The 27,654-nt window shown below is 41.7% G+C and overlaps 1 long non-coding RNA gene across 1 annotated transcript; it reads left to right on the top strand.

Annotated features, from left to right (window-relative positions):
- The first annotated feature begins 263 nt into the window (after positions 1–263).
- LOC135975290 (uncharacterized) lies at positions 264–25,979 on the top strand. Its single transcript, XR_010592218.1, has 3 exons — positions 264–327; positions 5,111–5,237; positions 25,762–25,979. It is a non-coding gene; the product is annotated as an uncharacterized LOC135975290 (long non-coding RNA).
- Positions 25,980–27,654: the final 1,675 nt, after the last annotated feature.

The raw sequence follows: 27,654 nt of genomic DNA, 5'->3' as shown, positions 1-27,654 counted from the left end.
CCTCTAAAAGCTAAAACAAGCTACTATCTAGCCTAAACCTCCAAGCTGGAGCAATATTCAGAGCTATACCACACTCCCAATCTGCAGTATACAAAATCCCCTAGTTAGAATGAGGCCCTCCAAGCTAGAACAGACTCCTGACTAAATGGAGCACACAAACTGGAAAGAGAGAGGTGTGTGCTTAGAGACCATTTTATAGTCCCTCAGCCCCACCCCATAAGGTTTTGGCCAATCAACACCCTCCACTTGGCATAAAATGGAGTCTCACAGCAAAGTCTGTGGTCTTTTCTATTGCCAAAGAAGATATCATCAATATATTAGCCCAAGGTAAAAAAAATACGTAATTCTGGATATTCTTTCTTGATAAGGGAAATTAAAAAGGAGAAGCCACATATACAATACATACCCTGTAATTCTCTTTAGGTTCTGTTTTTGGGACTCATTATGGAATTTTAATACAAATAACACTTTATTCATTAAATCCTTTTACAAATTTACACCCTGGGATTCTATGCATTGGTTGCAGACTGTTCTATCACCAAGTATTACCTGACTGGCCATGAGTTTGATCACAAACCTGATATACAGATATGTTTGATAAAACTTTAGAACACATGTACTTGGTTTTGCGGAAAGCTATTACAATGAGTTTTGAGTCAACCTGGACTAGTTGGTTATGTGGGTCGGTAACCAAATGAACTCCCTGATCTCACCTGAATTTCACTTTTTGTTTCTGCATTTGTTTTTACTCCCAGATTCAAATTGCAAGTGGCTGAAAACCTATGAAAATTGAAATCAGGGAGGAGAATAAAAAGGCTCAGATGGACCCCTGCAAACAGAAATCTCTGGTCTAATTACAAGTTACAAAGTAGATTTCCTAAGTGTGGGTGGGTGTTTATTAGCCACAGGCCTGAGTAGGGAGTGTTGTGGCGCTTTGGAGGGGATTGTGCTGGGAGTGTAGGACATACCCTTTTCCTTGGGGGAAGATCATAGCATATTGTTGAAGCTATGTAAATGGTAAATTATAACAAAAATTAGGCAGCGGAGGGGAGGAAAGGGAACGGAACAACCAGGTTTTGCTCTGTTATACTGGTGTAGTTCAGGAGTCATGGAGTTAAATCAGTGTGTAACTGGTGTGAGATGAAAACTGGGCCCCAAGTATGTTTAATAGCATTCGGGTAAATGGGTTTTAAGTTTGCTTGACTATATTAATGATCCTTAAAGAGATTTTTTTCCATGCACAGATATGCACTATTTATACAATCAGACGTTTGCAAAAGTTTATAAGTTTAGAAAAGGTTTATGATCCCAGACTGTTGCCACAATTTGGCACAGATTGTCAATCTTGGCTCAAAGGAAGCACAGGCCTGACTGAACATGATGTTTAGCTATCATAGTTCAGGCATCCTAGTAGAGCAGAGGGGAAACCCACACAGCACCCACCTACACAGCACCTGGTCTGTGAATCAGTGGGAGACTCTCAACAGAAGAGCTAAGATGCACAGACCATAAATATTATACCAATAAGAAAAGGGCAGGGTCAGGAAAGCAAGCAGCACTTGAAAGGAGATTTTTAAGCCGCTCTGTTCTTGTCATACTTATTCAGTTAACAATACAAAGATGTCCTCCTGTCTGAGTTTTTTTTTTATTACCATTGTCCTATAACTCCTCCTAGGCTATATCTAATTCCAGGGGCCTTTTGTCCTGGCAAGGAGGATGCTTTTAATGTGTGTGTATGTACATCGTACATTAGAAATATTGTCATTTATAAAACCCACTGTGAATGACAACACTAAATCTCTTCTCAAGCTACCAACTGTTTTAAAAGGCTGGAAAGAAATGTTTAAAAATATCATGGTAATAGGTTTATATATAGTGCCTTTTATCCCAGAGTGCTTTACAAATGTAGGGCCTGATTCTGCCCTCCTTCCTTTTGGTGAGTGGCAGTTTACTCTGTGAGTAGTCCCATTGAAATTAACTAGATGCTATAAATGGGTAGACTGTATACTACAAATGGGTCACTTAATCCATTGCAGAAATGCACTTGCTTCTGGGATGAAATGTGGCAACTCGTGGAGCAGTTGCTATTAAAAAGACAGTATTTATCAATACCTATTGCACATCAGTATCTGAGCTACCCCATTTTCTGCCTACACTTAGAATCAACAATATCTGTGATAACTGTGGTAAATGTTACCTTTTCAAATGGTTCATGCTACTCCTGTACATGTACCACAACCGTTAAGGACAAGAAACGAAGAATACTTTTTCTAATTGGAAATGCAAGGGGGTTGGTTAGGCAGAATGTAATTACCAAAGAATTTGGCCAGGATATTATGTTTAATTCTCCGACTCTCCTAACAATTAAAAATGGAATTTTTTTGAGATTACAGTGCTTGGGGGGCTTGAGTTCATCTCTCAACCAAGTGCCCACTAACAAGACGCCCAGTACAATCTACTGATCATCAGCCCTCCTACTTGTATTACCTTGGTGTAGTTGGAGGTCTCTCTTCCAAACACTGATCTACCAGTTTACAGCAGTTTTAGCACTTACAGGATGATATGGCTATAAGATAAGAGTACTCTAATATTTATAAATATCCTATAACTGAACATAATTTAAAATACTAAAACTATCTTTTAAAATAGAGAAGCAAGACTTGCCAATATTAATCATTCAGTTACACAGATAAGAAATTAAAGGCAGATGAAGGGTTTCCTTATTGCTTACACATGGTGTAATATCAGATTCTGAATGGGAATCCTTTTGTTCAGGATGATATTAATTATCTCAGAACCAATGAGTCAAAGATCAAGTGAATTAAAATATAGTAAAGCCCTCCATCCCCCACACACAATTGCCACCCCTTATAAAAATCATTTTTAAGTGTTTTCCTTGAGTTTAAATTCCTAAAGTCTATGAAGAAAAACACAAACACTCCACACTTAGATTAAATGGATCTTTTTAATGTTGACCCTTACTTTTAAAGAACAGTAGCATGTCTGGTGGACTCAATTTTGATTGTTGTTTTAAATCATTAAGGGGAAAGGTATGCAGGATTTCATATAAACACAACGTCCGTTTTTCAGAGCACTGTTCTTCTGATTAATTGCCTATATTTCTTGTTCACAGAATTATAGGGGTATTGGACAGCCTGAAATTAAAGCCACTTCTATAGCTATAGGACAAACCAGGGAAGATATCTGCAATGTAAACTTTACAGTTACATGGTCTGCCCTGCCAATGACCTTAAACTTATTCTAGCAGGACCATTCTCTAGGGGCAAAAAAATTTAATTCAGTCAATGTTAGCTTTTTCCTGATCCTCTTTTTAAGCATATTACTGCCAACACATTTATATATGTACAAGTATTATGCTGTGGACTGAGTTTGCTAGAGGATGTAATGAGTTGAAAACCCTTGAACTCTGGCAGAATTTGTATTGCACTCTGAATAGGTAAGCAATCCAAATTCTAGCTATCATCCTTGATCGTGAGGTTTTCTATAGCACCCCCAGAAGTATCTGAATGCTTCCTGTAGCATCTTAGGACCTGTTCCCAAGTCCATTGAAGTTGATGATCTTTGGATCAGGCCTAGTATATTCCTGTCTCAAATAATTCTGTATCTGATTTCAAATGTTCTGACAAATACATTTTTCTTGTAAAAATGTCATTGGATAAAAAGCATCTAACTAAATAGTGAAACATGTAAAAGGTAAGGTATTGAATTATATTTCTGCAAAATATTAAACAATATTTATGTTCAGGGATGAACAGTTTCTAGTGGCAACATTTGGGAACCGAGACCTAGACTTTCTGGGTTCTACTCTCAGCTCTCCTACCAATTCTCTCTGTGATCCTGGGGAGTCACTTAAACCTAGCTCTCTGCCTGTGTTTCTCCATCTGTAAAATCCGTATACTACTTATAAGACCTACATGCCAGGGATGTTGTGAATTATACTTAATGTTTGCATCATCTTTTGAGATTTTTGGATTCAAGATGGTATCTGAATGCAAAATAGAATAAGGTTTATGGAATACAATTAAACAGTCATGATATAATTAAAATTTTGAAACATTGCAGAGGCTTTTGTGCCATGCTGTTCCCTTTTAAGGGCTAGATTGCAAACTCCTTACTTCCAATGATACTAAATGGAACTAGTTGAGTGCGCAACTGATTCCTGTTATGTTCACAGCATACACACAGAAAATTAGATAATAGCATAAGTACTATTGCTGAAAGGTTACAATGTAACACCACTTTATTTCTGAGAATTCAGAACGATAACATACGAAAGTCTAAAAACACACAGAGAGAGAAAACAGGCTGCTCCCTAAGACAGTGAGGCACAACTCATGCCTGCTTGCTTTACACTGGCTCTTTTCAGACTGATTGTCTGCTGACCGACTCAGATAACTCAGATCATATGGCTTTTCTTAGAGACCCCCAGCCTGCAAGCAGGATTGGGAAATCCCTCACACTTAAAACAATAGTTTGTCATTTTTAACTAGTTTTTAATACCCCACACTCCCCAGTGTGTATATTTGTTACAATCCAGCCTTAAGTTAGTGGAGAGATGCGTAGCAAATAGAATGCACCATTTTTTTAGAATCTTCTTTAGGTCTTCTGGTGGGAAAAGCAGTCAGATATCTTACCAACAATATGTAAGCAACGTTTGAGGAAATAAATGTTTTACAATCACAATTTAAATGGCTCCTTCTTCAGATTGTTTTTGCTTGATAATGCACATGCTATATTTTAGAGGTTCTTGATACTTGCCAGTGGCTGGAGTACATGATCACTACACTTTATCACGGGAGAAAAATGCTTTGGAAAGCAATGGCTGATTTTCACTCAGTTCATTGAATCATAGACACTGATTAGAATCACATGTATATGTATTTCCCCTCATGCACAATGCAGATCGACGTAACATTATCAAATGTACTGATGTGGGTGGTGTGTAAAACTAGGGAGATCCTGGGGTTATCCTTACTACAGAACCAGATTCAGATTTTATGTCAGCATCTCTTCAGTTTGCTCATTTGGGATGTTGGTTTAGATGTACATTTTGGGGAGATTCAGTCTCTCTTGTATGTTTCCTTCTTAGGATGCTTGCTGTCACCACTTCTCTGTCTTGAAAAGTCTACTAGCAAATGGCCCGATCCTGTAAGATGCAGAGGAGCTCCTGTAAAAATCTTTACCTCACCTTACAGGCAGTACTCAGCGCCTTGAAGGTACGGTCCCGCAATGAGTATTGAGTCAGCTTGTCTCCTGTGGCTGAGCTCTGCTTTGTGACGGGGTGTGTGTGTGTGTGTGTGTGTGTGTGTGCAGTGAGCAGGCATTGGGTAACCAGTTACAACTGTAAGGGTCGTTTTGTGCTGCCCTGGTTTAAATTAGAGCAGCCCCAGGTTGCTCTAACTCAACTTACACCACCAACATATGATCCGTAAGATGCCATGTGCCAGTGGAGGATTAGGTGTGATGGAGTGGAACTCTCCATACCCCCCTATGGTGGAGTAGGATGTGGCAGCTAGCACATAGGCAGCTCTGCAGATTTTACCGCAGCTGAGGGTCCCATCCCTCCTCCAACCATAGAATTCTCAGCTGCTCAGTTACCCTAAAAAGCCAGATTCTGCCTGTATGTCTACACTGCAGTTAGACACTTAGAACTGGCCCATGTCAGATGACTTGGACTTCTGGGGCTAGGGCAAAGGGGCTGTTTAACTGCGGTATAGACATTCAGACTTGGGCTGGAGCCTGAGTTTTGGGACCCTCCCCCTTGCAAGGTCCCAGAGCCCAAGCCCATGCCCAAACATCCATACCACAATTAAAGAGTTCCTTAGTCTGAGCCTTGGGAGCCTGAGTCAGCTGGCATGGACCAGCCACAGGTGTCTAATTGCAGTGTACACATACCCTTAGTGTTGCCTGAGTGGTGCAAAGGAGTGGCGCATTGGAGAATTTGTCCCTATGTGTCACTACTGCCCTCCACTGGATGGTCAGTTGGTCCTACTCAAGTGTTTGTAAGTGTATCTCCTGCAAGTGCCTGACCCACAAAGAGGCTGCAACTCCTATTGCTTGCATATACTATATTACATACTATAGCTAACTTAGTCTCCTATAGCTGACGAGGTTGGGGTCCTGTGTTTTTGCAGCAGAGTGCCCTGGGTTCTGTGAGGATGCTGCCAGTGTGTGTAGCAGATAACTGTCTGTATATTTGCCACTGACTTGGGACAGATTAGTGTTGTACAGAGTCACATACTGTACAATTCACATTTGCAAAACATAATATATCACAGATATGTAGTATCTAAGTGATGGACAAATATTGTCTTTTGCAGAACTGCACAAAGATGGACTCACAATTTGACCATATATATATATATTTGGGGGTGGGGGTCCAGACTCACTTTACGTGGAGAGAGAAATCTGTGTCTTAAGTTATATTCTCTTCAACTCTCATTGGCAGTTAATGAAATGAGAGTGAACACTGAGGAAATAATTAAATGTTGTGCAATTAGGACTACAGCACACTGAGGTATAAATAAGTACAAAACAATATATCCTTCCATAGATTTAGATTGTCTCTATTTTGTAGCCTTTCATGAGTGCTTATGGCAAACTAAATTCTTGCATAGCACTGTGGTCTGATCCTAAGACCATACATAACTCAAGAGCACTAGATAAGGTTCTTGTCAGGGCAAAAGTAGCAGAGAGATGAGGCTGATTGGCAAATACGCGAAACAGTGATCAGAGAGAGAAGAGAAAAGACAGGTTCCGCAACATTTGGACTACGAGTGGCACCTTGCCATGTTACCAATTGATCTCAAATTTACCCAAACTTTCCTACAACAGTCTGAAGGTAAAAACCTGATTTCTCAGCAATGAAATGCTCAGGCCTAGTATTTTATACATTTGCCTTTCCCTGCAAACCTCAGTTCAAGCTATGTTGTGGTTCAGTGGGTATTATTTTCTCCTCTTTCATTCTCCAGAGTGATCTGTGATCTGTCAGCCCCTCAGCTGAAGAGACCCTTCGGAAATAGGGAACATCACTACTCACCAAACATTATTAGGTTAATTCCAGCCAGGCTAGCTTTGATGGGAGGTCCTGACGTTGAGCAAACCTGTTTCCTTCACTAGGATGTGTCAGTTAGAACCACCAACTGCAAGGATTTCTTATGTTCTCACGAAAAAGGAAGGAAACAGCTGGTAAATGTATCACAGATGGTAAAGCTCTTGGCATCTCTCAGGAGAGGGCCACCCATACAGATGGCTCATTATTTTAACATTTGGATTTTCATCTTATTAAAACATCTTTTTTCCTGGTTTTATTTAGCATCATAAATTCTCTTACACTTTAGTTAACTCAGTAATTTGGGGGCTGTGTGCGTGCACTAAGGAACATCATTTGGCTAAAGTACATATCGGTATCATCATTATTCGCAGCTCTGATATGCAGCTAGTGGACTTGAACCTGATTAAAAATACCAAATGCAAGTGAATGCTCAGAAATATGACTTTATCAAGCAAAGGTCAGCTAAGCCTGTAAAGAAGCTGAATTATTCAACAAAGAAAAGTACTGAGTGAAATGGGAAAATATTTATAACTGAGCCATTACAGTTATTGTGCTGTACAATGCAGTATTCATATGCCAAAATACAAAGGCAGTGCAAATGTGTGTAAGTAAATATACTAGGTTTATATAATATATATATAAAAATAGATGCAAAATGCTACATTTAAAGATCTGATCAGAAATCCAAGTTAGTCTCTGAGGCTCAGATTTTCAGAAATGTGTGCGTGCAAAATTATACACATTTGCACAACTAGTTTCACCTTGCATTTATGATTGTGTGTGCAAGCATGGTGTATTAGCATGCAAATAAATATGAATGCTCAGCATATGTAATGGGTACATCTCAGAGCACTTTTCAAAAGAAGTTGGTAAGTAGCACTAGTCCTACTGTGCAGATGGGAGAAAGAGAGGCATAGAAAGGTGAAAGGACTTGCCCCATGTGACAGCGGAAGTTACGGGAGGAGCTGGGAATTGAATCCAGAGCTCTCAGTCTGGTGCTTTATATGCTGTAACACATTTACTCCCTGAAAGCTAACTAGTCATTTACTCATGCAGTTACTGCAATGGCTGATACAGCACATGCGTTTTTTGGGGTTTTTTGCATGCGCACAGTTCTGCAAATTTGAACTGTAGATCTCTAACCCTATCAGAACTGCAAACAAAACAATGAGTAAAAAGTAACATGCAATTAAAAATTAAATCCATCTTTGGTGTCTGTTTGTCCATGGCTCTGTTAAGCTTTGAAGCCTCCCTGTGAAATCATTAAGGTGTGTATGCTTATGCTGTAGATATGGATTAACAATGGAACAGATTGTGTCACATGGATCATCCAGAGAGATGTAAAGTAGGGTCTGATGCACATACAACAGCTGCTTTGTAAATCTTCTTATGGTCCTGATCATGAGAAGTGCTGCCACAGAGCTTTTAGGATCAGGCCAATCTCTGCCATTTTTTTTCCCCTTAAAGAAAGATCATACACCAGGTGAAAGACCAATTCTGCCTCTGGATAGGTGTGCAACTCCAATAGGTCACATATGTATTTAGGTTTTGGCCCAGAAATTATTAACTACAAAATTTCCTTTTAATAAAACACAGGGCCAGATCCCCGGTAGGTATAAGTCGTTGTAGCACCATTGAAACCGATTGGGTTATATAAGCATAGAGAGGAAGGGACCTCAATAGTTCATTTAGTTCAATCCCGTGCACTCAAGACAGGACTACGTAATAACTAATAATGTAATAACTCTTCCCGACAGGTGTTTGTCTAACCTGTTCTTAAAAACCTCTAATGATACAGATTTCACCACCTTCTTAGGCCATTTGTTCCACTGTTTAACTGTCCTGACAGGAAGTTTTTCCTAATGTCCAACCTAAACTTCCCTTGCTGCAATTTAAGCTCATTGCTTCTTGTCCTGTCCTCAGAGGTTAATGTGAACAATTTTTTACCCTCCTCCTTGTACCAACCTTTTATGTAGTTGAAAACTTATCATGTCCCCTCTTTCTCTCCCCAGTCTTCTCTTCTGCAGACTAAACACACCCAATATTTTAAATCTTTCCCTATAAGTCATGGCTTCTAGACATTTAATCATTTTTGTTGCATTCCTCTGGGCTTTCTTCAATTTGTCCACATCTTTCCTGAAATATGGTGCCCAGAACTGGACACAATACTTCAGCTGAAGCCTTGTAAGTGCTGAGAAGAGCGGAAGAATTACGTCTCATGTCTTGCTTACAACACTCCTGCTAATACATCACAAAACGATATTGGCTTTTTTTTGCAACAGCGTTACACTGATGACTCATATGTAGCTTGTGATCCACTCCACCCAGATCCCTTTCTATAGTACTCCTTCCTAGGCAGTCATTTCCCATTTTGTAAGTGTGCAGAATGGGATTTACATCAGCTGAGGGCCTGGTCCTTGAAACTCTTGTTCATTTTGAGATCAAAGTGTCAGCAAATGGTAAACATCATTTGTAATTTGCAGCCCTCTAATTTAAAAATAGCCAAACTGATTTATTATTAAATGGATGGGCTCTTATGGTGAGACTTTGGATGCCAAGGGACAGCCAAGCTGTAAATCCTTCCAAAATGGAGTTGCTAGCTGAAATGCTGAAAACTCTGTAATGCTTTGTGGGTACTGCTGTGTAATATTTATAATGTATCATCTAATCTAATCATATCCCAGAAAGAGAGAGAGCACTGGGGCTGGATGGCCCAGGAAATAGGTTAGCTTGCCAATCTAAATTATTGTTGCCATTTTGGAAACTTATCAGATGAGTTTGTTGGGTCTCAGTCAATTCCTTTTCATCTTAGCAGAGAGGCCGATGAATGAGTGATCCACAGAGACCTGTGCTGTGGAGTTGCAGTTGACATGGCTGTCAAAGTGATGCCTCTTGGGAGCACTAAATCCACCCAGAGAAAGAGGTTGCCCCTAGTGGTTGTACTAGTTCATGAGTATTTTCATTAGTATTGTGTTCAACATGCACTGGAAGACAAAGATAATGGCTCAATTTGCAATTTTTTGGCTATGTTGGAAAAGTTTGCTATTATGTATAGTTGTCCCTGCCAAGTAGGGTGACCAGATTTTATAGGGACAGTCCCAATTTTGGGGTCTTTCTTATATCTGTTCCTATCACCCCCCACCCCCATCCCGATTTTTCACACTTATTTTCTGGTCACCCTACTGCCAAGACTTGTGGCCCACTTACCACTGCAGAGCAAAACTTGGGGATGTAGTTGAGAGCAGAGCCACAGGTTAGAGCCAGGGATCAGACACCGAATGCTAGAGCCAATGGGTGAGCCAGAGACATGGTAGAGAAGCAGAGCCGGTTGTCAAGGATGTCCAAGGGCAGGAACTGAAGTGGGCACAATGGCAGGCTGTGCAGAATCAGGCAGAGGAAGCGGGACCAAGGGTGGAATGTGTTGAGCCGCCAGCAAGCTTGGCTGCTGCGGGATCAGATAGTAGCTAGATTCACCACTCCACCAATCAGGAAGTGCAATCAATCAGACAGCCCTTGCCCGATCAGCTGTGTCCAGTGTGGTGCTGGGAGATTGACCCTGGTGCAGTTGGCTTCCTCACAGATGGAGGGCCAGATTTTTTTTTTGCAAGAGCTCAGTTCTCAATTAGCCACTTACAGGAAGTGGCCAGTGCTCAGTGTCATTGTTCTTAATGGGAACTGCAGATTACCTTTTGAAAATCCCCACTTAATGAAGGTCCCTAAATGAGAGGTGAGTTTGTCCAAAAAGCTGGCCTTAGTTGTGGGAATGGATTACATTTGAAAATCTGCCAGAGTTCTTAAGACACCAGGGCCTGACTTTTCCTTGCGCTCCAAGAAGAGAGTAAGTGGAAATATTGAGCTAAAGGATACTCAGAAAATCTGCCAGCAGCTCTCGCCTGCAAATGTTGGAAAGTGGGCTGTGAGCAGCTGGAATGGAAAGTGTCCTACAGCACCCACCTCAGGACTCTATGAGGGAACAAAAGTGTTGACAGAATAGCTGCAAAAAGAAACAGCAAACACGACTGGGGACATCAACCATATTTCGAACTAAGATCATCCTTTGTTATAAGGCTACAGAATTTGAGTCACAGGAAAACATCTGTGAAACAGAATTAGAAAACGTCTGTGAAGCAGAATTAAAGTATGAAAGAAAAGCTGATACTCACAAGTGCTCCTGCTTAGGAAGACACAACCATTTGTGTTATGTACAGATGTAGCCAGGGTAATGGAGGTGTAGTTGTACACAGGATAGGTGATGAGGGGCAGGAGTGAAGTACAGTTGGACTAACAAATCGGTGGCAGTGGAAAGTAGCACAAAAGTGAGCAGTGCAACATCTATCCCACCCACTCTGTGCAGTGCACAGGCAGTAGACAGTGCTGCTGTTTGCTGCAGGGTCCTTTTCAGTGAACACTGTCCAGGATCCCACAGTTCCTGTATTTGTGGTCTTATGTGCAGAGACCAGCACTCACCACATCCTTCTTTTGTCCTGGACCTCACAATGAATTCTCATCTGTGTAGCTAGATGCATCTGGTTGTCCCAGGCAGCATATGTGCAGCATACCCTGTGATAGAGAAGAGCATACGGTGCAGTTCTTTCCTCTCCAGTGTTGCCTGCTTTTCCTTTGGCATGCCCCACTTTCTTAGTGCTTCTTGTGGGCCGGACACTGTTGATGTGGGGAGCTGCTGGCCCTACACTTCTATGAGGGCTGCTATCGAGAGGAAATTTGTTCATTTTGTTCTGTCCAATTGTGGACTATGCACCTTTCCATTCACCCCAGAGGCATGCAACAGGTGGTAGGATCAGGCCCTGAGGATTTTAGCAAAGGCAAAGGTGCTCTAGAAGCCAAGAGAGTGCTCCTGTTTACTCTCACTCAGTTTCTCTTCCTTTCTCTCTGCTCTGTGCTTCTGAGACTCAGGTCACAATCGATATTATGTCAAAGGCCCAGTTCTCTCTGGAACAAGCAACCAACAGCCTGACACAGCAAAGTCGTCATTTCTGCAGATTTTTCACATGTGAATTTGGCTGCAATCTGAAACTGGGCTTTGCCCCAGACAGAGCAAGGCAAGAACAGCCTGAGCATGAGGGAATTTGGTACTGAGGGTGAATAGACACCTCCTTTAGTTGGTAAGCATAGAAAAGACCAATCTTTTAAATAAACTAAGTATTACATTCTTAGATTCTAAAGATTTAAAGATTTATCCTACTCCTCTGTCATGGGCCCTGTGTATGCTTTGCTTGAGAGGTTGTTTTTTACACCATTGTAGCAACACCAGTGCAAACCTGAAATGTAGATGCACTGCACCAAAGTAAGGTGGGACTTGTACTGGCATGACTTAGCACTGGCACATTGTCTGTTTTGGGGGGGTTGCACTGGTGCAACTACTTCAATGTAGGCACCTCAGTCCAAGTTTCGTTAATCTAGGCAAGCCCACGGAGTAGTAAAACCAGTTAAACGATTACTTTTTAATCAGTTTATTGCCCAGAATGCAAGACATGATTGATTGCCTTACGGCCAAAGATTTTGAGGAATTTTAAGGGGCTTAACAAAGCTCAGGAAAGTGGTGGTGTTATGGCAGATGATAGTCAGTGTTCACAAATTTAACGTAAAGCACATGTTATTGGTTTTTGTATGTCCTACTAAAAGAGGAGAAAGACCTGGATGTCATTATGGACAGCTCATTGGAAACCTCTGTTCAGTGAGTAGAGTAGGTTAAAAATAAACAAAAATGGTGGGATGTGTAGAAATTGGGCTAGAAAATAATACTGGAAATATTTTAATGCCACTACATAAATTACTGATCTATCTATAGCAATGATGCCATACGTATAGCCAGCAGGCAGGACCCAGTCCCCAGGAACCTTCCCTGCAGCCTGCCGCTTATACCCCACCCTTCAAAAGCATCTAGCCTGTAGCTGTTGGCTCCCCAAATCAAGGGGCTGGGACAAGAATGAGCGGCAGGCTCATTCCTGATTGGGCACAGGCAACTGAACCCTCTTCCATTCCGCTGGTGAGAAGAGGCTCTTTGAGCAGCCACCACAACGCTGTAACCAGGGCTCAGAGGAGGTTCTTGCCCTGCTCTTGCTACCATGGCAGAGTCTGCAGGACTTTGCTTCTGATCTCCCACCTTTAACCTTCTCCTCCTGTACTCTCACTCTACCTATTTGGCTTACAGAGCACCATTGCCTTTAAAATGCCGTAGGGGCTGAGACTGAGGGGAGCAGCTCTTTCTGTATTCCCATCCACCCTGGAAATGGCCAGAGTGAGTGCAGGGGAAGAGAGGGAGAAAGGAAAGCGATGGGAGAGACTGAACATTTGAGGAGGGATATTTCCCAAAGGGGCAGGTGGGAAGGAAAATGTCCAAAGGCATAATAAGGGGCAGGGGGCAGTTTCCCAAAGAGTTAGGGGAAAAAGAGAAATTTCACACACATGTGGCAGTGCAGATGCACAGGGTGAGTTAATGGACAGATGAAGGGAAGTTTAAAAATGCATTAATTATTTGTAAAGTCTTTAAATGTGTATTTAACTTCACTCAAAAATGCAACATACCATGTACTTGGATAAGACTGTAAAACTAGCTTCTCGCCATTGAAGTTTTTATTCCCGGACCTTGGACTTTGAATGAAAGGGTCATTCGGCCCTCACCACAGACATGAGTTTGACCTGCTTTGTCTATACTGTGGTCAGCTCTGGTCACCCTCTCTCAAAGGACATTTGTACACAGCACTTGGGAGTTTGCTTCCCTGGATGAGTAGGCAGACATGGTCTAGCACACTGAGGGTATGTCTACACTCTGAAATTAGCTTGATTTAATAGAAGTCGATTTTTTAGAAATCGATTTGATACAGTTGATTGTGTGTGTCCCCACTAAGCGCATTAAGTCGGCGGTGTGTGTCTACAGTACCAAAGCTACTGTCGACTTTCGGAGCATTGCATTGTGGTAGCTATCCCACAGTTCCTGCAGTCTCTGCTGCCCAGTGGAATTCTGGGTTGAGCTCCCAGTGCCTGATGGGGCAAAAACATTGTCGCGGGTGGTTCTGGGTACATGTCGTCAGGCCCCCCTCCCTCCATGAAAGCAATGGCAAAAAATCGTTTCTCGCCTTTTTTCCTGGGTTACCCATATGGATGACATACCACGGCAAGCATGGAGCCCGCTCAGCTCACTGTCACCGTATGTCTCCTGGGTGCTGCTGGCAGATGCTACACAGCAGCATCCCCTTGCCTTGCCTTGCGGATGGCAGACGGTGCAATACGACTGCTAACCGTCATCATTGTCCCATGGGTGCTCCTGGCTGACCTCAGTTAGGTTGGTCGGGGGCGCCTGGGCAGACATGGGTGCTCCTGGCCGGCCTCGGTAAGGTTGGTCGGGGGCACCTGGACAAAAATGAGTGACTCCAGATCATTCTCTTCAAGTTTTGTCTAATGGAGATTCAGTCCTGCCTAGAATATCATGCCAGCTTCTGCCTCAGGTTGCTCTCCCAGTCAGCAGCACCGCGCGGTCGCACCTACCCCAGCCTACCCCTTGCTCCCATGGCTCATGAAGCCTGGACAGTAGTAAGGAGCAGTTCAACTATAGGCTGAGCAAGTGCATAATGGTGGTAGAATGTGCCTTTGGACGTTTAAAAGCTCGCTGGTGCAGTTTACTGACTCGGTTAGACCTCAGTGAAACCAATATTCCCATCGCTATTACTGCTTGCTGTGTGCTCCACAATATCTGTGAGAGTAAGGGGGAGATGTTTATGGTGGGGTGGGAGGTTGAGGTAAATCGCCTGGCCGCTGATTACGCACAGCCAGACACCAGGACGGTTAGAAGAGCACAGCAGGGCGCTCTGTGCATCAGAGAAGCTTTGAAAACCAGTTTCATGACTGGCCAGGCTACAGTGTGAAAGTTCTGTTTGTTTCTCCTTGATGAAAACCCACCCCCTTGGTTCACTCTATTTTCCTGTAAGCCAACCGCCCTTCCCCTCCCCCCCTTTGATCTCCACTTGCAAAGGCAATAAAGTCATTGTTTCAAATTCATGCATTCTTTATTAATTCATCACACAAATGGGGGGATAACTGCAAAGGTAGCCCGGGAGGGTTGGGGGAGGAGGAAAGTACAGTGGTGGGATAGTTGTAGGGGCACCCCCTGAAATGGCATGCAGCTCATCATAGAAGTGGCATGTTTGGGGGTCTGACCCAGAGTGGCCGTTTGCCTCTCTGGTTCTTTGGTAGGCTTGCCTGAGCTCCTTAAGTTTCAAGTGACACTGCTGCGGCTCCCTGTTATAACCTCTGTCCTTCATGCCCTTGGAGATTTTTTTCAAATATTCCGGCATTTCGTCTTTTGGAAGGGAGTTCGGATAGCACGGATTTGTCTCCCCATACAGCGATCAGATGCAGTACCTCCCGTTCACTCCATGCTGGAGCTCTTTTGCGATTCTGGGACTCCCTGGTCACCTGTGCTGATCAGCTCGCCATGCTGGGCAAACAGGAAATGAAATTCAAAAGTTCGTGGGGCTTTTCCTGTCTACCTGGCCAGTGCATCTGAGTTGAGAGTGCTGTCCAGAGTGGTCACAATGGAGCACTCTGGGATAGCTCCTGGAGGCCAATACCATCGAATTGCATCCACATTACCCCAAATTTGACCCAGCAAGGTCAATTTCAGCGCTAATCCCCTCATCGGGGAGGAGTACAGAAATTGATTTAAAGAGCCCTTTAAGTCGACAAAAATGGCTTCGTCATGTGGACGGGTGCAGGGTAAAATTGATCTAATGCTGCTAAATTCGACCTAAACTCTTAGTTTAGACCAGGGCTAAGAATACCATTGCAGCTGTGGTGACACAGGCAGCAGATCAGGCTAGCCACCCAAGTACAAGCCCATCCTACACCCCAAGTACGTACTCTGGTGGCCACGCTGTTAGTTTTAGTGTGTTAACTTGAGCAGAGCTAGTACTTCTCTGTCTACCTGTGTTGGGAAGCACCCTCCCAGCTGCAAAAGGATATAGCAGAAATAGAGTGTTCAGAAGGTGAAGATGGAAGGACTTCCTTATGAGAAGCGATTGAAAATAGTAGGCACCTTTACTTTAGAGGGGAGATGCATACATGGGGACATAATAGTTACATAGAGTGATGAATGGTCTAAAGAAGATAAGCTATGTGCTCCTATTTGCCCTTTCTCATAATACAAGGACAAGGGGACACCAGTGAAACTGAAAGGCTATAAAACTTGAAACTGACAAAACAAAATACTTATTTACAAAACATGTAGTAAACCCCAGAAACTCATTACCACAGAAAACGTTGAAATCAAGAGCTTAGTAGGAGTCAAATAAGGATTAGATATGAATGCATGTTGAGAACATCCAAATTATATTAGTTAGGGTTTAAAAAAAATAGAAATAATATCAACCTTTATGTTTTAGGTCAGAAACTAACCATTAGTAAATGGGAGACAGGAAGAAACGTTTACCATGTACATATATGGGCCCATAACTTTGCAGATCTGGGAGGGGGCAAAGGTAGAATGAGAGTTTGCATCTTCCTGTGAAGCATCCATATCTGATGCTGTTGGAGACAGGCTACTAGACAAGATAGACCTTATCCGGTATGGCAGCTCCTATGTTCCACACTCTGTACACAGTTCAGAAACATGTGTCCTAATTTTGCCTGGGCACAGATGCTATTAGCTTGCAAGTGGAGCGTGGATTAACTCTCTGAAATCTAGTATGGGCATGGGGGGCTTCCTTTTTTGATCGTTATAGGGTATGAATGTTCTGTAAATCCTCGATTGCAGAAGAAGCTGTTTGGTGACAGACATCAAATAAAATTCCTGCAAGAGCCTGGCAGCAGAATACATTTGCCTGTTTAACTGCATGCAAAATGCTTGTCAAGACAGATTCTGGTGCCCTTTCCTCAGCAAGCACCCTCATTACCTTGTGTTCCATATTGCATGGCAGAGATGGCATGTGCGTCCCCATGAGCTTTTGAAGTCTTACCATAGCGCTAACATACCTTTATTTACATTTTGGCAAATCTGATAACGAGACATCACCAGCAATTCTAGGGTGGAGTCCCGGAGGGGGGTGTCAGGCAACAACATTCAAACCAGGAGTCAGTTTTCAAACCTTCCAGGGGTTTGGTTCAAGACCATCTTAAGGTGTGAGAAGGTGACACATTCCCATTGCATATGCTACAGGGTCCAGACTGTCCTGTGGAAGAAAATAATCCCACTGAGCTAAACCATTTCCATGGAGAGAATGGAAAGTAAAGACTGACAGTAATAGATACAATGGCAACGAGAGTGATAGAACTGCCCAGACTGACAAAGGGGGGTGAGCATGGCAAGTCGTGATGCCATTTACATTTCTCTGTGTGCTGGCTGATGGGAGAAATTTCTATCTATGGTAGGGAGTTATTTAATCCAATATTAGTGCTGTTTCACATTATCTCAGCCCCATAGCGTAGTAGGGTTTGTGCAGGCTATATGGAGCAACATGCAGATTCTATCCAACTCCCTTTAGACCTATATGACTGGGTTTCCTCATCCCTCCCTCTGCATTTCCATAGGCTCCTCTTGCCTGTCTGTGTCTCTGCTCAGGCTATGTCAAACCCACTCCTTCATCTGTCTCTCGTTTGAGACTCTGTGATGAAGTTTGGATGAATGTGCTACAACAACCAAGAAGCCTGGAAGTGAAGCTGAAGCACAACTTTCCAAGAAGGGAGTGTGACGTTTCATGGAATTAATTCTCTGTTGCATCCCTTTGACTCCAGAGTTAGATGGGGCAATGGGTGGAGAACAAAAGATGGCATATTTGGCGGTAGTTCAGGTGTGTGTATATGATATAAACCCAGGGGAAGAGTAAGGGTCCACCTGGCTACATAAAGCTAGGGCTGCCACTTCTTACAACTCTTTCCTAATTACATTATTTCAGTAGTATTCCTCTACTATTAATGCTACAATCCCTTTATTCATATTTTTCCCTCCATCATTTCTACTTTCTCTCTCTCTCTCCCCCTTTTTACCTTCTGTTCATATGATCCACCTTTTTTTCTCCCCTGTTGTCTTGGCTCCTTAATTTTCTTCTATGTGCATCTCTTTCTCTCTCTGCCTCTGTGTTCCCCCTTGTCAATTCAAAAGTGTTATTCTATCAGTTCGACTCTTTCAAGCTACCTAGTGGGCTCTCTCCTCCTTTAGCACCGTCTGACCTTTCCTGAAAGCCAACCTCACCTCCTAGGCATCCAACTTCAGAGGCTAAAGAGACAGACAGATTTTAGAACGTGATGGTCAGCTTTGGCAAAGGAGGGGGGCAGTGGGACTGGATGGCTAGGCGGTTGGAAATGTGAAACCATTGACAAACCCCACATGTGTAGAATAGAGAACACTGGAGAAAGCTCAAGAAATCCCAGAGCAGGGTAAAAGCCCAAGAATCTATTCTTGTGTCCAGACGGTGGTTTTACAGTATCTCTGCTTGTTACATTATCACAGGCTGGATACACCTTGTACTGCTTTTTATTCTCATTTCGATTTTGTGAAAGGATCAGATATGTTCCATTTTGACTGTTAAATTGTTGCATTAGGTTATTTTATATACAGGCTTTGTCTACACAGTGCAGTAAGGTACTCTATGAGGGTGTGATTTCTAAAGTTCATGAACATGTTGTGCACCAAATGGTCTGTGTGGACCCTGCTGGTGCGCACCTAAAGTTCCCTAGTAGTGCACGTTAATGTGGTCATGTTCAAGTGCTACATTAAAGTGTGCTACAGAACTGTCAGAGTGCAGCAGCAGGGTCCAGTTAGTTCATAACACATTCATGTGCTTTAGAAATCTCACCCTCGTAGTATGCATTGTCATGCCATGTAGACAAACCCATATATATATAGTGACGGATTGGATCACAGAAACCCCCTTGGGAGCTGCCACCTGATGTGCAAAGACTACCTCTGCTCCTGTTTTCCCTGCCAGCTCAGGACTCCAGCACCCTGTCTTGCTGAGCCAGACTCTTCCATCTGCTCCAACACAGACCCAGGGTCTGAATCACTTGCCCAAAGCTGCAAGTTTACCTGAAAACAGCTCATAGAAGTGTGCTTGTCTTTAGCACTCAGATGCCCAACTCCCAATGGGGTCTAAAACCAGATAAATCCGTTTTACCCTGCATAAAGTTTATGCAGGGCAAACTCATAAATTGTTCGCCCTCTATAACACTGATAGAGATATATGCACAGTTGTTTGCTCCCCCAGGTATTAATACATACTCTGAGTAAATTACTAAATAAAAAGTGATTTTATTAAATACAGACAGTAGGATTTAAGTGGTTCCAAGTAGTAACAGACAGAACAAAGTAAGTCACCAAGCAAAATAAAATAAAATGTGCAAATCTATGCCTAATCAAACTGAATACAGATAATCTCACCCTCAGAGATGCTTCAGTAAGTTTTTTTTCAGACTGGACACCTTCCAGGCCTGGGCACAATTCTTTCCCCGGTACAGCTCTTGTTGCAGCTCAGGTGATAGCTAGGGGATTCTTCATGATGGCTCCTCTCTCCCCTTTGTTCTCTTCCACCCCTTTATATATCTTTTGCATAAGGCGGGAACCCTTTGTCCCTCTGGGTTTCCACCCCCCCCTTACTGGAAAAACACCAGGTTAAAGATGGATTCCAGTTCAGGTGACATGATCACATGTCACTGCAAGACTTCATTACTCACTTGCCAGCACACACATATACAGGAAGACTCACAGGTAAATACAGCCATCTGCAGACAATGAGAGTCATCAAGATTCCAAACCATCCTTAATGGCCCACACTTTACATAATTACAATAGGCCCTCAGAGTTATATTTTATATTTCTAGTTTTAGATACAAGAGTGATACATTTATACAAATCAGATGATCACACTCAGTAGATTATAAGCTTTGTAATGATACCTTACAAGAGACTTTTTGCATGAAGCATATCCCAGTTACATTATATTCACTTTTTACCATATTTTTCTAAAACTACCCCAGTTACATTATATTCACTTATGTTTTTATAAAACCATATAGACTGCACACAACGTCATATATATATAATGTGTGTGTGTATAACATATATACAGCAGAGAAGTGTAGAGCTAGAAGGGACCTCGAGAGGTCATCTAGTACACTCCCTGCCCCACGCTGAGGCTGGGTGTGTGCACAGATGTGCATGCCATTGTGACAACATATTTAAGCAGCAGTTTTGCCATTGCTTAACTGCTTTAATGTTAATGTGTTAATGTTTGACTCTATCACTTTAGGTGTTTCATGTTTTCAGTAATGCTGCCTATAGAGATACTTTGTGTTGTCTCACAAGCTTATTCAGTTACACGGTCAAGCAAGACCCTATCTAGGGTGACCAGACGTCCCAATAAAATCGGGACTGTCCCGATATTTAGTTTTGTCCCACGTCCCGACCGAGGTTTGGTCGGGACACCATTTATCCCGATATTTTGCACTCCGCCTTTTTTCGGGCCGGTCGGGTTTTTTGTTTTGTTTTGGCGGCCTCTCTACCACCGCCCATGTGTCCCGATATTTTGTTCTTGTCATCTGGTCACTCTAACCCTATCAAGCATTTATATACTGCTCAAAATTACTCCAGTGGACAGTATCCTATGGAAAAATAAGTAATCAAATAGGCTAGTGGGACAGATGTGTTTTATCAATATTTTTCCAAAAAATCATCTTTTTGAAATTTGCTGCTAAAGTTAAACCTTTCTGGTTGTTTTTATAAAAGAATCAAACACCTCCAACCTCAAAACTGGAAAAATAATTGATTTTCCTCTTCTCTCCCTTTTTCCTCTTTTAAATCTTTTGCAGTAGCAAAATGAAGAAAAGGCAGGGAAAGGAATAGAAAGCAACCACCAATATTTTGGGGTTTTAGGGCGGGAGTTGTTGAAAAGATGTTTTGGTTTTTGTGTGGTGTATTTTTTTTTTTTTTGGTAGGAAAATTTTAAAAAGGACATTTTTCATTGAAAAAATAAATAAATTAACTGGCTCTAATAAACTAAAAATAGTGAAGAAGTAAAACTAGAGATTTTGAGTATTTAAAAAATGGCATTATCTACCCGCCTATGCATAGGATGGGGTTTGTGTATGAGTCTGCAAAATGTATTAGAATAAGGAGTTTAGCACCTGAAACAAAACATCTTTCCTGATAGAGAGGTTCTAATCCATTCCAGTTACTTAATCTCTCTGCACATCAGTGAATATTTCCTTTTCTCCATATTTTGTTTGTCTTGGTTATTTAGTCCCGGAAGAGGTTACAATCTTTCTCTTGTAATGTGTATGGAGAACACCTAGCACAATAGGGTCCTAGGTTGGGGGATCAAAACGCTGCTGTAGTAATGATACATTTACAACTTGCATATCCCACCCTTCCCTTTAAACGTCTTGTGAGAGGGAGTTTTTCTAGTGGTTAGAGCACAAGACTGGGAGTGAGGGACTTAAAGGGATCTGTTCCCTGCTCTACCACAGAACATTTAACCCTTTCTGTGCTTCACATTTCCTTTTTTGGACTCACACTACTTTCCTATCTATAAAGTGGTGTAATGGGAATTAATTCAGTAATGGCTGGAAAGTGCTTTGAGATTCACACATCCAAATGTACAATATAATTATACAAATGAGGCTGAGAGGAAATATCCACTTTCACATGAAGATACCCCCAAGCTGTGTAAACGTGCACAAATATACATCTACATCGAGCAGGGAATTTCCAGCACACCCCTTACATTCACCTTTTGTTCTATTCGGTACTACCTCCATTGGTGCATGATGTACACCTGTGGCCTTTTGTCAATATACTGGGTTTGGTCCAGAGCAGGAAACCAGGGATTTCCTGCTAGCCTTGTTGCATTCTCTGTTTACTTGGCTTTGGTGTGCTCAGTAGAACTGTAGCCATAGCATTTTGGGAAAAAAACTATTTCATCCTTTTTATGAATGTTCTAAATATAACATTGAAGCAAAACAATACAGCCAGATACACAAAGAAGCACTGGCAATGTAAGCAAAAAATCTCTTCAGCAGGTCTTGAGTCAGCCAGTATTTTCTTTTTTGCATGTTTTCTCTAAAAGGTCATTGAACTAACAATAGGAAAACAGGGAATGAAGATTTAATGCTACTCATTATTTTAATATATAATAGTCTGATTTAAACCAACAAAAACCAGGATATTCAGCTAATTCTGATAGTTTACCCTTAATTTCCCTTGGAGTGCTGGGGGCTCATATCTGTGATTTTAAGTACCAGTTTCAAGGGCCCAATCCTGCTCTCAAAGATAAAATACTAATTTCCTGAGTTCCAGTCCCTTCTTTAACCACTAGGCAATGTGTCTTCCCACAAGCCATTTCGAAGGTAGAGTCCAGCTAGCTTGTCACAACAGAGCAAGTGAAAGTGAAGTCAGCATTAAATATAACAGTAATATTCCAATCTTAGCATGCATGAGCCATTACATGTTGTGTTAATTCTATTTAAATAAATAACGCAAGGTCTAATCCAGCAACCCCCTACTCCAAGAAAATAGTCTCTGTTCACTTGGTATGTACACAAGTGAGGGTTTGCGGGATTGGATCCAAAAACAATATTAAGAAATGTAACATTTCTGACAAAACATACATGGGATTTTCAAAAGCACAAAACATTGGCCTGCCTCTGCTCCCATTAAAGTCAATGGGAATTTTACTATAGACTTTAGTGGGAACCGAGTTGGGACAACATTGAAAATGTCATTAAAATGCAGGACACCTTTTCTGAAACATAATTGATTGGTATTTATTTAACATACAACCACTGTTTTATTATATCTGAATCAAGGAAATTGTACTCTCCCATTGGTTCGTGGGGGCTTTAATACCCATTTTTGTTTTTTATTTTAGCATAAATGGAAGTTTCCATCTGTAAGTGAATCTCCCTTGACACATGGAATCACAAACTGTATGCTTGATTTAGAGATAAAGAAGCAGACTCTATGCCCATGCTGGTCCTTTTGTACCACTCAAATGGTGCAAAAGGGAGCAGAAGTCAGCTGCACTGCCCTGGCATGGGAGAATTCAGAGTGGGTGTAGAATCAGAATATGCTTCCCTCCCTGAAGTCTCTGGCACTGGTGGCATGTTGGGCCTGGGCTAGAAGGACAGGGAGTAGATGTCATAGCCAGAACATGGTGCACTCCAGCTGGCATAAATCAGAGCAACCCCTGGGCTGTTACAACTTGTTCTGTGGCAGAAAATCAGGGATAGCCTGACAGTCCACACTCCTCTGCTGCACCCAAAATCTGATCCATTATTGTGTTTTCCAGAATCTCCTACTTGCAGGAATAATTCCATTGTCTTACACACATTGTGTCTTGTTTGAAAAAGACTTTTCTCAGGAGTCAGAGGTGGGCCCATAATTGAGACTGCTTCCCTTCATAAAGACATGGCCAGCAATGTGAAAATGATTTAATGTAACGTTCTTCTCATCCACCTACCTTATTTGTCAGCCTTCTGCTGTGGGCAGATAAGTCACCAATCTGAGCATCATTTTCATTTGAACATTTACCTGAATTAGAGCCAATATGCCAGTGCTTCCTACTGACATGGAAACCTGCTGGTAATGGAATCTAATCTAAAGTATTCTAGGCTGCTTTAATCATAAATTCATCTACTTGCAATTCATTCGTCTTTATTTCACCATTTACCTAATGAGGATAATAGGGAGCATCAAAACCTAAAGACTGATCTTTTTTTTAAAAAGCGAGCATCTGATAATAATTAATTAATAATAGTGACAACAATAACCTTAATTTTCCAGGTATCCACCCAGGAGAGTTATATTTTAATTATAGTTGCCATGAGGACAAATTAACTCTCCTGGATTCAAGCTTTGGTTTATAGCCTTCACATCATGAGAGTAAGGAGAGAGCTATCTTCATGTAAAAATAATCAGAATATTTTTTAGAAGCTCCTGCAAATGGCAGAGATGAAGAGAAGATAAATACCACGGATGATATTTGGTATGACATTGGTAATTCTCAGAGGGACCCCACAGTGTAGTGTGCCAGTGTAGATGTTCTTTGCTTTTATGAAGGTGACAGACTTGACCTGTCATGTACTAGTAACACCCTGGACAGACTAGAAATGTCACAAACTGCTAACACTGACTACAAGAGATATAAAAGCTTCAGTTTGAAACGCTGTGGCACTTTAAAAAGGCTTCTATTTTTAAAAGTAAAACGTTTCTATTTATCCCCTACCCACCCCCAAATATGATAGTATATTTACCATTTTCAAAAAGTTATAAAGCATGAGAGGGGAGGGAAAACAATTCTAAGAAGCTCAAAGATGACAAGTTAAATAAAGTAATTGCAAGAAGCTGGACAGAATGCTCAGTTATTCTACAGCCATTCTATTTAAAGGGCTCCATTAAAATCCGGGGGAGGGGGGCAGGAGAATGGATCTAAAATTAATTTAGAGTAGTTGCTTTAATTCTGAACTCACACCAGTGCATATTTGGGATAACTGCAGTTAGTACAGCTTTGCTGATGTAAATGAGCTCAGAATCAGATTCCTTGTCTGTAATTTAAATTCAACCCAGTTGAGGAGTGACTGAAAGGACGTAGGCCTGGATTCAGCATCGTACTTAAGCATGTGCCTAACTTTAACTATGCAGCCAATTGAAGTGAATAGGCCTACTCATGCTTAAAGTTAGGCACATGCTTAAGTATCTGGTAGATTAGGAGCCTTAAGCAACTGTTTGGTGGTCTGTGTGAAGTACATTGACATTTCAGTCAGATTCCTAGGCTACGTCTACACTACGGGGAGGGGGGAGGTGTGGATTGATTTCAGATATGCAAATTCAGCTACGGGAATAGCGTAGCTGAATTTGACGTATCTGATCCGACTTACCCCGCTGTGAGGACAGCGGCAAATCGATCTCCGCGGCTCCCCCGTCAATGGCGCTTACTCGTACCCGGGCTAGTGGAGTATGCGCGTCAATTCGGGGATCGATTATCGCGTCTCGACGAGATGCGATAAATCGATCCCCAAGAGAACGATTTCTACCCGCCGATCCGGGCAGGTAGTGAAGACAAGTGCCTAGTGTTGGATAGCTATACTTCAGAGTAAATATATATCTCTGAAATGAATCTTTAGTTGCTAATATTTAAGCCCATTAACTTTAGTGAAGTTACTCTAGCTTTGTACCACCAGTGCAACTGGGTGAAATCCACTCCTGTGCCAAGGGCCATGAACCAAATATGTCCCCATTAAGCTCTCAAAATGATGTTTAAGTGGAATGTAAGTGGTGTCTGGGTCCTGTGGTGACCCTCTGCACAGGGATGGATTTCATATTCAATTTTTCTGTTCTTATAAGCCACTTTTCTGGGCCATCTCCACATTGCGGGCTTTCAGATCCATATTAGAATCCAGATCCAAAATTCACCCCTCAGATCCATCTCTTACTTCAGGGTCTTTATGGCATCACAAACTACTCAAGTTCTGTTCTCATAGTTAATGGGATGCTATCAGAACACGTTCATGTCTACATAGCCTTATATCTTGCACTTGCCTAGGGAATATTCTTCATATAGTGTTAAAATTGCATGGTTTCCTTGCCGAAAGAAAGCACTTTGTCTATTTGTAAAACATTCTATTATCAGACTTCATGATGAATGAGATGTTTTTATTTGTTTCCTTCCTGGCTGTCTTTATAGGATGATCTAAGGTTAATGGTGAAAGCAGTACCAAAATAAATGGTTTCATGTAGACAAATCTTTCATCGGAGCACTTTGTTTCAGCAAACTTGGAGGCAAAACAAATGAATATCTGTGGACTGTTTGCATTGATTCCTTAACTTCAACCTGAAGACTTTGGGAAGTTTCTCAGATTTTTTTTTTCATTCCACTCCACAAAGATCATAATTTTCAACCGAAAGGTAAATCCAATTTTGAACAAATACTGAAGGGGTTTTTCCATCCTGAATACCCCAGAAAATTTTATGGCGGGACTAAAAAGGGCCTATGTCTTGATCCATGACTGAGGTTCCTAGGTGCTACTACAATAGCAATAAACAATAATAATAAAATGTATTGTCTTGTTCTTATTAAGCCTGGTCCACAATGCAAAATGTTATTGTGTTTAAACATGATTGAGAAGAATTGCTCTGGTCTATAATGACTGCTCATTAGTAGTCAGCATTGTCAGCTAACTTGGTTCTTTGCAAATAACACAGCAACATTTTCTAGTGAAGATAAACCCTTAGGCTTACTTTCACCAGACCTTAGTCATACTGTTTTGAGTGTTAATTAAAAGATGCACCGAACAAACCTTCAGCTGGTGTAAGTTGGCGTAACTCTATTGAGTTGAATTGAGCTGCACCATCTAAGGATCTGGCCCCTAATTCCCAAAACCAATAGCTGCTCCTCTGGAGACTACTGTCAGGGCCGGCTCCAGGGTTTTGGCCGCCCCAAGCAGCCAAAACAAAAAACAAAACAAAACAAAAAGCCACGATCGCGATCTGCGGCGGCAATTCGGCGGGAGGTCCTTCGCTCCCAGGCGGAATTGCCGCCGAATACCTGGACCTGCTGCCCCTCTCCGGAGCGACTGCCCCAAGCACCTGCTTGAGAAGCTGGTGCCTGGAGCCGGCCCTGACTACTGTTGATAGTTAAGATCTCTCTGAAGCATTTGCTGGTTGCAGTAGTTCATATTTAGACAATATATATTTGGGATGGCTCTCGCTTGTTAATTTCCCCAGGAAACTTTTCACTGTCTGTCATTTATATTTGGTCTCAAGTTTCATATAGTTATGAATTATTTTTAAAATTCAGACTTGCACTTCAGACCATGTCCTCCTCAGTTGAAGTGTTGTACTTAGATAGCATCATTAAACTAAAATAATGCTGCTGCTTCTTTTCCATGTAGTACTTATTAGTTGGCCTGTGTGGAAGATGGAAGTTGCTTTTCATGAAGGATATTGAGATTTTGGAGTGAAACCCCAAAATTCTGAAATTCTCTGAAGAAAAATTCTAAAAAGTGTTTCAAGTTGATCAAAACAATTTGTTTAATTTTCAATGTATTTATTTTCTGTATTGTATAATATAATACAAAATGTCAAAAAGTTCAAAACAAACAGTTGTTTCCAAACAAAAAATCTAAACGTTTTGTTCTAAAATGTTGAACTTTCCCCCCAATTTTCTTCCAAAACCAAAATGTTGATCGAATTGCATAGTCCAGTGGAATATGATTCCACCAACATTTCTCTGACCAGCTATACTCAGGGCTTGTTCTACGCAGTAGTGTAATGTGCTCTGTGGGGTGTGCTTTCTAGACCCTGAGGGTGCTCACTAAAAGTTCCATAGGGTGCTTTAATGTAGTACTGTTTCAAACAACACCATATTAAAGTGCACCCACAGGGTCTACATGGACCAATTCATGTGCAACATGTTAGGAAGCTTTAGAAATCACACTGCTATAGAATGCATTACATCCCTCCATGTAAACGAGCCCTCAGTCTTTTGGATAAGATCCGAAAAACCTCACACCTCTCTGTTATTCATGGGCATTAAGAGGTAAATTTGCAAACTGTGACACAGCATCAGTTTTACACA

Source organism: Chrysemys picta, chromosome 13 (assembly GCF_011386835.1).
Source record: "Chrysemys picta bellii isolate R12L10 chromosome 13, ASM1138683v2, whole genome shotgun sequence".
Taxonomy (NCBI): domain Eukaryota; kingdom Metazoa; phylum Chordata; order Testudines; family Emydidae; genus Chrysemys; species Chrysemys picta.
Note: the sequence above shows the minus strand (reverse complement) of the source record. Positions and strands in the feature narration are given on the sequence as shown.